The 11,784-nt window shown below is 43.2% G+C and overlaps 1 non-coding gene across 1 annotated transcript; it reads right to left on the bottom strand.

Annotated features, from left to right (window-relative positions):
• Positions 1-8,549: 8,549 nt before the first annotated feature.
• On the bottom strand, positions 8,550-8,612 carry LOC132541093 (U7 small nuclear RNA). The gene has a single exon (XR_009552270.1). It is a non-coding gene; the product is annotated as a U7 small nuclear RNA (small nuclear RNA).
• Between the last annotated feature and the right edge of the window lie 3,172 nt (positions 8,613-11,784).

Raw genomic sequence — 11,784 nt, 5'->3', positions numbered from 1 at the left:
GTGCTGTGTGTGTGCTTAACCCTCTGCACTACCACTTGACTCCCCCCACCTGTATATTTAGAAGGGGTTCTGATGGTAAAGTGAATGAATGAATCACCGAGTCATGTGACTCATGAGCCAGTGGTTCAGTGGGTCTGGCTCAGCTACTCTGGGTTGGGCTCCTTTATGAATCTGCAATCAGCTGCCTTGTTGGCTGGGAGCTGGCTGGTTTCAGAAGCTTCTGCTGGAATAGCTGGTCTCTGTCTCTATTGGCCTCACCTCCAGCAGGTTAGCCCTGCCATGTTCTTAAGGCAATAACAGATCATATAGCAGGAAATGTTATTGCTTGCTATGGTGATAGCTGAGAGTGAAGGCCAGGCTCAGAACCAGTATATTGCCACTCCACTGCATTCTATTGGTCACAGTAAGTCACAGGGCCAGACAAGACTCAAGAGACAGGTAAATAGCTGCAACTCTTGATGGGAAGAGCTGCAAAAGAATCATTTGTGAGAGAGTTCTGCCATCTTATTTTTCTGTTTTCCAATGATTCTGTCATGGTTCACTGTGAAAATGGGCACAGCTTCCTGCTTTCCTAATCATCTTCCCATTTTACAGATGAAGAGACTGAGGCTCTGAGTTTTAGTAACTCAAGGTCCTGCAGTCAGTGAGGAAGTGAGGGAATCAAATTGGAAAGTAATTCATCTGATTCTAGAGCTTTTCTACTCAATATGAGGGGTGGGAAAAATGTGAAGAATTGCCTTTTTCTCTTAAGTCTGTCCACAGGCCTCTAAAAATGGAAAATGGAAAGGGGATGGAAGGAGGAAATATGGAGAGGGGAAAAATTATATATATATATATATATATATATATATATATATATATATATATATATATATCTTCCGGTGTTATCACTGGGGTTTGGTGCCTGTACCATGAATCCACTGCTCCTGGAGGCTATCTTTTTTCCATTTATGTTGTTGTTGCATAGGACAGAGAGGAACTGAGAGAGGAGAGGAAGACAGAGGGTGAGAGAAAGATAGGCAGCTGCAGACCTGCTTCACTGCTTGTGAAGTGACCCCCCCCCCTGCGGGTGGGGAGCTGGGGGCTGGAACTGGGATCCTTGAGCTGGTCCTTGTGCTTTTTAAAAAATATTTATTTATTTATTTATTCCCTTTTGTTGCCCTTGTTGTTTTATTGTTGTAGTTACTGCTGTTGTTATTGATGTCATCTTTGTTGGATAGGACAGAGAGAAATGGAGAGAGGAGGGAAGACAAGAGAGGCGGAGAGAAAGATAGACACCTGCAGACCTGCTTCACCGCCTGTGAAGCGACTCCCCTGCAGGTGGGGATCCAGGGGCTCGAACCGGGATTCTTATGCCGGTCCTTGCATTTTACACCACCTGTGCTTAACCCTCTGCACTACCACTCGACTCCCGTACTATGTGCTTTTAACTTGGTGCACTACCACTTGGTCCCTGGAAAAAAATTATTCTAGGGGACCTGACCCTTTGTAGGCAAAAGCATTTATATTTTAATTATTTATTTACTAAACATAGGTAGAGAAATCAAGAAAGAAAAGGGGAGATAGAGAAGGGGAGAGATGCAAGGGTAGATAGCATAATGGATATGCAAAGAAACATTCATACTTGAAGTTCTGAAGTCTCAGGTTCAATTCCCCTGCACCACTATAAGCTTAACTGATCAGTGCTCTGGTAAAGAAAAGAAAGAAAGAGAGGGAGGGGAAGAAAAAGAGGATGCTTGTAGCACTGCTTTTCTGCTTGTGAAGCTTCCCCCTGCAGGTGGGAGCTGGAGGCTTAAACCTGGGTCCTTGTGCAGTGTAACATGTATTCTCTACTATGTTTACCACAACTCAGTCTATGCAACTGCAATTTAAAGATGCTTTCGTTTGTCTATTTCATATACGGTAGAGAATTTCACATGAAAGAGAAGCCAGAGCACCACCCCAATCTATGCAGCAGGGGGTATGGAATTGGGAGCCTCAGGCTTGCAAATCCCACAATCTTCCAGTTCACATAGCAGTCACACAGCTGTGTTATCTTAGTGACCACTAAATTTCCAAATGAAGACCCTTCAGGACCATTCCAAACTTTTGTCAGGTGGATAAAAGGACACAGAGTTTTAGGTTCGTGTAGAGGGTGTAGGGAATTTGAGAGGTACAAACCTGGGGAACTAGAAGAGGCAGGGAGCAGAGTGACAGGGAGCCGGAGACAAATTTCATGAAAGAGAGACTAAGATGGTGACTGACAAAGAGGAATAAAGGTAAAGATAGATGACTAGTAGATTATTGACAGGGGACAGACAGTAAGTTAGATAAGGGAGTGTATAAAGTCAAAAGAAGTCTTTAATTGGAGAAAGAAAACTGAGGAAGGATAAAGTTCTAACCTAAAAAAAGAGAAAACAGAAAAACTAGGTGAGAGACAGAAGACAGTGAGAAACAGGGGAACATGAGCAGAGAAGCAGCACCAGAGAGAGAACGTGGCTTGAAGGCATGGAGGGAACAAAGGAGAAAGGAGACAGAGAGAGAGAAATGATAGGAGAGGATAAGACAGAGAGGCAGGAAGGAAGACTGGAGGGAGCAGAGAGGAGGAGGCAGGGTTGAGGAATTGCCTAAGCTCTGAAGTCTGCAGAAGGGCCAACACCAGGAGACGTCCAGCTCTCTCCAACTCTCCCTCCCTGCACTGGGAACTACTGCCTGCCTGCAGACCCCCCCAACCCCCATATACACACACGCCAACTGGAAATCAGACAGGAGGTATTTGGGTGCAAGTATTCTTCATTCAGAACAGAACCATTAATGCATTCTAAAAAGCTTTTTAGCTGTGGCCTGCTCTGCATGTTATTAATTTCTTTATTACAGATCTTGTTATTTTCAGAGGTCCCCGGGGACTCATTAACAACGGGTTTTTATGGGAAAGAAGTCGGTTAAAGTGGTGGGAATAACTGCTCCTCAGCTCTGAGTCAGTAATCGAAGTTGCACTGAGGATAATGCAGGCTGTTTTAATTTCCAAAATAGCAACAGTTCAGACATTTAATTGCAGTTTTATGCCCTTTTTTCATGCTGCCGAGTGTAAAATATGTGACCAGTAATATATAACGGCTAACCACTGAGCCACACACTGCCCCAGCTACCTCATCCCTCCAGGAGAGGGGATCAGGGAAGAAGGAAAGAAGGATATAGGAAGGAAGGGAGGAAGGGAGGAGGGAAGAAAAGAGTGGAGGGAGGGAGGAAGGAAGGAAAAAAGAAAGAAATGGGAAGGAGGGAGGGAAGGAAAGAAAAGGCAGAGACAATTGAAGGCAAGGAAGGACAGAGGAGATAAAAAGAAGATTCTGGGTCATCTCCCAGTGCTTGTCACTATATCTAATCAGTCCTTCCTGCCTCTCCCTCTCTTTTACATTCTCCCTACAACCCTTTCTCCAACATTTGCTGACATTTTCTGGCTACCTTAACATTCTCCAACCCCACCACCACAATAATAATAACAATAATGATGATGATAAAATAAAAAAATAGAATGCAAGCACTACCAGGTGAACAGATACACCAGAATGATAGGGGTTGGTGTCTGCCACAAGTTTTCCTTCCCACTTGCTCCTGGCTGTGACCTTCAAAAGTATCAATGAAAAGCCAGTAAGCAGGTAAATGATCAGAGAAATTCCAGTTTGCCTTCTCTGTGTCCCCATCCTGATCCCTCGACAAAGATGCTTGGCCACAGGCCCTCGCCTTCTCTCTGGACTCCCCATCTACTAAGACTAGCCCACTTTCTGGTGCTCCTCTTGTGTCCAAGTGCAGTGATGTTGTCTCTTTTTTAAAACATGGCTTTATTGAGAATATATTAATTTCTCCCATCCAAGTACTAACCAGGCCCGACCCTGTTTAGCTTCTGAGATCAGACGAGATCGGGCGTGTTCAGGGTGGTATGGCCGTAGACATAGAATATGTTAGTTTCTAAGACTTGTCCTCACAGGGGTACATTTTCATATCAGTCCAAAATAGGTGTTCACACAGCTCAGCCACCACCAAGCTGCCATCCCCCTCCACCATGGAGCGCTGGACCTCCAACACTCTCCCAATCCCTTCCCACTCCTACCTTCCTTTGTGTCCTGGGACTTGCTAGAAGAAAGCACTATTTATTAACTTCTCCCTTGTGTTTTCCTTACTTTGTTTCTTAAGTCCGACTTTATGAGTGAGACCACCTGCTGTTTGTCCTTAAGAGCCTGTGGATGTAATAAGCTTTGTTTTCCTGTGTCCCCTCTTGTGTCTGCACTGGATGGCAACATGTGAGCTCAGCCAAGTGTGCTCAGCTGTATGTTGTACATTATTAACTCTTTCCCCTGAGAATAGCCCCTGGCTTCCTGGGGGAGGGCACCCAGCCATTTCTAACCACATGTCTTATGCCCCTTGGTCATAGCCCTTGGATCAGTTAAGCCAATCAGATTCTCTCCAGCCTATTTGGTGTTTGAGTTGAACAGTCTCAACTGATCACTAAAATTACAACATGAATTTATGAGCTTGGGACTCACTACATCCCTTGTGCAGGAATGTTCTGTTGTTAATTGATTAAACCATGAACACTTCTCTAGACTACCCTTTCCCGATAGAACTGACTAAAAGAATCAAAAAGTGGAAGTGAGGCAGATGTCTTTATTCTCTGATGCTGGGAGCAGTGATGGTGATGGTAGTGGTGATGGTGGTGGTGGTGGTGGTGGTGGTGGTGGTGGTGGTGGTGGTGGTGGTGTGTGTGTGTGTGTGTATGCCGATGGACAGATGCTAAGGGACTCAGGGGGTTCCAAACTGTCCTCTGCTCCACAGCATGCTCATCTTTCTTTTCACCAGGAACAGTTCCAGATCCAGCAGGAGATAACTTAGTGGACTAATGGAGGAGGCAGCTACTCTTAGGCAATAGCATCCCATAAACCTCTTCCTAAGTCCTGCTTTGTGGTTCCATTCAAGTGGTTTTATGTGGTTAGCTCATTAGATTCCACTTCAATCAAAACTTCAGGCATATTGCTTAGTGACTGTCCTGGCCCCAAAATTCTCCTGCTGGACCTTTCGCTTCCCTAGCTCCAGCCACAGTTGTGTCAGGCTTAATCCCTGCAATAAATCCATATCCCATAGCACTCACAGTGGCTTTGCTTCTCTGACCAAAACTTTAATGACATAGTTATTGGTAGTGCTGATGTTTCCAAGGGAGCAGATCCTTAAGGATGGGAATCTGGCATTGTTTCCCACTTTGGGTGGATTTAGAAGCAAATAGGGTACTGTTTTTCAGAGTAAAGGGACACTGCAGGTAGTCTTTGACATGTGCTGGGGAAGCACCATTAAATTATCAGTTTAAGACCAGTGGTGTCAGGGTGGAAGAAACAGAAAAAAGTTATAAAAAGACTTTCATGCCTGAAATTGAAAAACAGGATCAGAAGAGAAAACATTAAGCAGACTTCGACTGGAATTGGTGCATTGCACAAAAGTAAAAGACTCTGGGCTGGGTGGGTGGGGAGAGTTCAGGTCCTGGAACAGGATGACAAAAGACCTAGTGGGGGTTGTATTGTTGTATGGAAAATGAAAGATGTTACACATGTACAAACTATAGTATTTACTGTCAACTGTAAAACATTAATCCCCCAATAAAGAAATAAAAAATAAATAAATAAAAGACTTTCATGCCTAAGGTTCCAGAGTTCCAGGTTCAAACCCCACCCCCATATGACCATAATCCAGAACTGTGCAGTTCTCTGGTAAAACAAAACAAAACAAAACAAAACAAAACAACAAAAACCAGACACACACACACACACACACACACACACACACACACACACCAAAACAGAACATTATAACTCTACACACAGAACAAAACACACCTCTGGAGTCAAAGACTTTGACTCAGTAGCTACTACCAGTGAACATTCAGTGGAAATAAAAGGCCTAAGGACTATGGGGGGTGAATTTGTTGCTTCTTAGAGCACCGGAAATTTTGGAGGAAATGATGACAAGTTCAGTGTTTTAAATATGACCTGGATCAAAAATTGAAACAAGATCCAGAAAACATTTTCACCTTCCCTGATTTTATGAACCCTTGTATCTTAGAGCTATAGCTTGGGATTTCTGAAAACCAAACTCAAAGTCTATTCTTATGAATGGCTAAATGACAGTATTAACTCAATCCACACCCTGGAAGTTCTCATCTTAAAGGTCAAGAGTACTGATTGCGAAGAAGTGGAACCCTGCAGCCAGGCGGTGACACAGCTGGTTAAGCACATACACTACAGTGTTCAAGGACCCAGGTTCATGCCCCTGGGCTCCACCTGTAGGGGGAAAGCTTCATGAGTGGTGAAGCAGGTCTAGAGGTATCTCTCTATCTCCCTATCTCCCCCAGCCCTCTCAATATCTCTCCGTCTCTATCCAATAATAAATAAAAACTGTTTAAGAAAAAAAGAAGTGGAACCCTAAAAACTAGGATGAAGACACTTGGGTACAATCTGATGGAGATGAGAACCATTAACCTCAGTCTGCCAACCTTTTTTTCCCGCCAGAAGTATCCCACTTTTTCCACCTGAGATTACTCTCCCTCCAATGCCTGGAGAATATTTAGTGACTTCACCTGAATGATCATTGCAGGAATAAGGTGATTTTTCTTAGGATCTACTCTCTACTTCTTGTTGCTTCTAGATCTACAACCAGACACAACAAGGAATTACAAGATGGCTCCTATTTTTATCAATATAGGAATAGACCCTAATGGTGTTGGACCATGGTAGAAGGAATATAATGTGTCTAACTGAATTTATTGATAGGAGTGTACTAGACACATGTTCTAGAAGTTCTGTTGAGTTACTGTGTATTCGAGTTCTTCAGAGAAACAGAAAAGAGAGAGAGAAGAGAAAAAAAGAGAGAGAGGTTTTTTTTAAAAAAATTCTATTTGTGATTAATGTGATTATAAGATCACAGTGTAGAGTTCCACACCACACCCACCACCAAAGTTCTGTGTCCCTACCTTCCCCCCTTCCGAGGATAACCACCATGTATCTCACAAGTCTTAGAAACAGTTTGCTTGCTTCTGTCTTTTTTGTTTTCTCTTTATTCCTTTATTTCTTTGTGTGTATGTATGTCTGTGTGTTGTAAATCCATGTATATCGGTTGTCTAGATTCCACATATAAGTGAATCGATCTGGTAGTTGGCTTTTGAGAGAGGATTTTTATTATAGGAATTGGCTCATGCAGGTATGGAAGCCAAGAAGTTCCACCATCTGCAAGCTGGAGAACCAGGTAAACTAGTGAGGTTACTCAGTCCAGTTCTAAAGACCTGAGATTTTAGTGGAATAAATCTAAATCTGAATTCAAAATCCTGAGAATCATGAGTGCTAGTATATGAGAGCAAGAAAAGATAGATGTCTTAGCTCACATAGAGAGAAAATTTGCTCTTCCTTTGCTTTTTTCTAGTTGGGACCTCAAAAACTAGGATGATGTTACATGCTAATGCAGGTAGAGAGAGATATCTGCTTTGCTTGGTTCACCTACTCAAATGTTAATCTCCTCCAAAACCACACTCATAGACCCAAAAATAATGAATTGATTACCTGTTACCTGGAAATCCCAAAACTCAGTCAAGCTGACACATGAAATTAACCATCTAGGGGGCTGAATGGTGGTATGCCTGCTTAAGTGCATGTATGACCTTGTACAAGGACCTTGGTTCAACCCTCTTTGTCTCCACCTACAGGGGGAGAGTCTCAAGAGCTGTGCAGCAGTGCTGGGCATATCTCTAAAAATTTTGTTGATTGGTAGATTAAAATCTGAAATAAAATATATGATTTATATTGAATAAAGATGATTTCAGAATTTGCTGGATATACTATAAGGGAGATACCCAAAAGTTTAGCTCAACTGATAAGCACTGGACTCAAATGCCTGAGCTTCCCAGTTTGATTGTCAACATTCCATGTATCAGAGTGACACTATGGTCTCTTTCTGTATTGTATATGAAAAGTTCTCATTCATATAATAAATAGATAAATAATAAAAGGTAAATGAACAGGAAGTTATGCCATTAAATGATTTTTAAAAATGAGTGGTCCAGGAAGGAGTTGGCACAGTGGATAAAGCACTGGACTCTCAAGCATGAAGTCCTGAGTTCAATCCCCAGCAGTACATGTACCAGAGTGATGTCTGGTTCTTTCTCTCTCTCCTCACATCTTTCTCACTAATAAATAAATAAAATATTTTTTAAAAATGATGTGTTCACCCATCTCTTCACTAAGCCCCTGCTCTAGAGGACACAATAACCAAGACTTTGAGAAATACATTGATGAGGGGGAGTCTCTGCTTCTCTGGAGAGTGACGATTCCCTGCAGAACAGGGATCACAGCAGAGAATGAATCAAATCAGCTTTCTAAATCCAGGGATATGATGGGATCCCAAGGTGGACAAAGTGCATATGATGATCATCATTCATAACAGTCCAGTCTGAAGAATGCTTTTTCTTTGACTGGTTGTATTGTTCTTAGAGTTGAAATAGATGAGTTACCTGCTAAGCTCTTTTTTTCCCTTGGGGGGGGGGTGCTTCCAGTAGAGACAGGAAGACCTACTACACATATTCTAAAAGAGCTGTAACACTCTAAACTCTTTTTTTATTTTCCCTTTTGTTGCCCTTGTTTATTGTCATTGTTGTTATTGCTGTCGTTATTGTTGGATAGGACAGAGAGAAATGGAGAGAGGAGGGTAAGACAGAGAGGAGAGAGAAAGACACCTGCAGACCTGCTTCACCGCCTGTGAAGCGAACCCCCTGAAGCTGGGGAGCTGGGGATTTGAACCGGGATCCTTAGCCGGTCCTTGCTCTTCGCGCCATGTGTGCTTAACCTGCTGTACCACCGCCTGGCTCCCCACTCTAAACTCTTATTTGATATGTATAAACAAAAATCTCCAGGTCTGGTGAGAGAAATCCGACCTAAATCTCAACACAACAGAGAACTGTGTTCTCTCTACCAGTTTCCAGAGTTGGGTCAGTTCATAGACTCAGAACTCTTTGGATGATAAGAAACATTTGAGGGAGCCGGCAGTAGCGCAGTGGCTTAAGCACACATGGCGCAAAGCGCAAAGATGGGCTTAAGAAACATTTGAGAAGAAATGCTACATAACCAAATATATATATATATATATAGTGGCTCTTTAATATGATTTTGAGAGAGACCCAGAGTATCATTTTTGCATGCATGATACTTGAGTCCAACACTTTATCCAATGTGCCCTCACCTGGCCATGTGGCTCTTTTTAAATCTAGTGGAACTCTTCCTCCTAGCCTTTCTTAAAGGGACCAGCAGCTATTTACAAGTGTGACTGTGCCCTGGGGAAGGGAAAATGACCAGACTTTTGGGACCCAAACTTGTGATCCACCAGTTATAAAAGGGGGTTATGATAATTGGGTTATTAATAGTTTTATGACTTAGTGCTAATACATATCCAGTTCTTCTAGCGTTTGCCCTTCTTCCGTAGCCAGTCAACAGCATCAGGTTGAGCCTGATGTAAAGTTTCGAGACCTCCTTTGAATCTGGAGAGGTGGCAGTCGTTGACTATGTGGGTCATAGTCTGTCTGTAGCCGCAGGAGCAATTCGGGTCATCTCTGGCTCCCCAGCGATGGAACGTAGCAGCGCACCGGCCATGGCCTGTTCGATAGCGATTGAGGAGGGCCCAATCATAACGTGCTAGGTCAAAGCCGGGTTGACGCTTGCAGGGGTCTGTGATGAGGTGTTTGTTCTTTACCTCAGCTGACTGCCAACTCTGTTTCCAAGAGACTGGAAGAGAGAAGTTCAGTGTAGGCATAGGCATAGGGGACCAGACTGGGTGACGAGACGTCAAGCGTTGGCAGGTGTGGTCGAGCGTAGACGTGGGAAATGAACTTAGATGATGCCGCATCCCGACGAATATCTGGTGGGGCGATGTTGCTAAGAACTGGCAGCCGTGGAACCGGGGTGGAACGGATGGTTCCTGAAATTATCCTCATGGAGGAATATAATTTGGAATCGACCAAGTGGACATGGGGGCTACGGAACCATACTGGGGCACAGTATTCTGCAGTGGAATAGCATAATGCCAGAGATGATGATCGTAGTGTGGAAGTGCTCGCGCCCCATGAGGAGCTGACCAGTCTTGCAATGATGTTATTCCTCGCGCCCACCTTTGCTGCAGATTTTATGAGATATTTGTGAAATGACAGAGTGCGATCGAGAGTAACGCCAAGATAGACTGGCTGGGCTTCATGCCGGATTCTCGTATCGCCAAGCTGCACATTAAGCTCACGCGAGGCCGAGGCATGGTGTAGATGGAAAACAGATGATACCGTTTTTGCAGTGCTAGGGATTAGTCGCCATTTTTTACAGTAATCAGATATCAGAAACATGTCTTTCGTGAGTGTTTCCTCGAGGATGTCGAACTTGGATGCCTGAGTTGCACAGCAGATGTCATAGATGAACTTCCTTGAAGAAGTTTCTGGAAGGTCATTGATGTAAATATTAAATAGCGTAGGAGCCAGAACAGAGCCCTGGGGGAGGCCACTTGAGACAAGTCTCCATCTGCTAGATTTGTCACCCAGATGCACCCGGAATCTTCTGTTTTGGAGAAGAAACGATATAGTGTTGGCCACCCATGGAGGCAGGCATCTTGAGATCTTGACTAGGAGACCACGGTGCCAGACCGTGTCATAGGCTGCTGTGAGATCAACAAAGACAGCACCCGTCTTTCCGTACATATCCAGTAGTACCCAAAATCAGAATATTTCACTCCAATTTCAAATGGACATGGTTTCTAGGTGATGGTTCAATTGGTGAATATCTTTATGGGCTTGAAGACTCTAGACTGTAATGAGCTGGATGGTCAAGTGACTCTCATGTCTGCTGCTTGTCCTTTTCACTCTGGACCTGTATAACTATGAGAAGTTTCCTTATAACCAGTTACCTGAGAAAGAAAATATTGGGGACCAGAAAATAATTATGCATGGCTTGCAGAAATCTCTTTAAAACTGGCCAAAGTGAACCCTCTTTGACCCCACTTGGGGTGGTTCTGAAGAGTGGCCTTAAGGCAGAATTCTTTTAAGGGGAATATGAGTGCCTTATATCATTTTGCCAAGAAGAAGTGGTAAGAAGTTCAGTTCTACAATGATTAATCAAAGCGAGTTGGGTAGATAGAAATTATTTTTTGTAAGAATCATGTAATTTGATGTATAAATGTCAAATTAAAATGCTGTATACCTGAAACATACATAATATTTAAATGATTGCTACTTTGACACTAATTTAAAAAGTGGTATTGGACAGTCAGGGATTTATAAAGATTGCAGGATTGAAAAATGGTAACAAAGAGACCTGGGGAAGAAATCCGTGGATGAACTTCCAAGTAGTCACACTGTATGAAGAGATTTGTGTCCCATGCAAATGCTCATCGAAACAAACTTGGGGTTATCAGGACAGCTCACCTTGAAGGATGCCTGTTTTGTCATGACACAGTCACTTGGCTACATTAGGGTCCTCAAGCCAGTGAACTCACAGGTAAAGACAGTCTTATCATGTTGATTAAGCCTGGATACCAAGAGAATTCAGGTTTCTGTGAGACAAGTATGTCTAAAATATGGGGTATCTTTTTTTAAGGGCTATATTTTTATTTTATTTTATTTTATTTAGGATAGAGGCAGAGACAAATTGAGAGGAAAGAAGGAGAAAGAGAGAGAGAGAGAGAGAGAGAGGGAGCTGAAGCTCTCTTCAGAGAGAGAAGAGAGCTTCAGGTGGCTGGCTCCATGGG

Source organism: Erinaceus europaeus, chromosome 10, assembly GCF_950295315.1.
Source record: "Erinaceus europaeus chromosome 10, mEriEur2.1, whole genome shotgun sequence".
Taxonomy (NCBI): domain Eukaryota; kingdom Metazoa; phylum Chordata; class Mammalia; order Eulipotyphla; family Erinaceidae; genus Erinaceus; species Erinaceus europaeus.
Note: the sequence above shows the minus strand (reverse complement) of the source record. Positions and strands in the feature narration are given on the sequence as shown.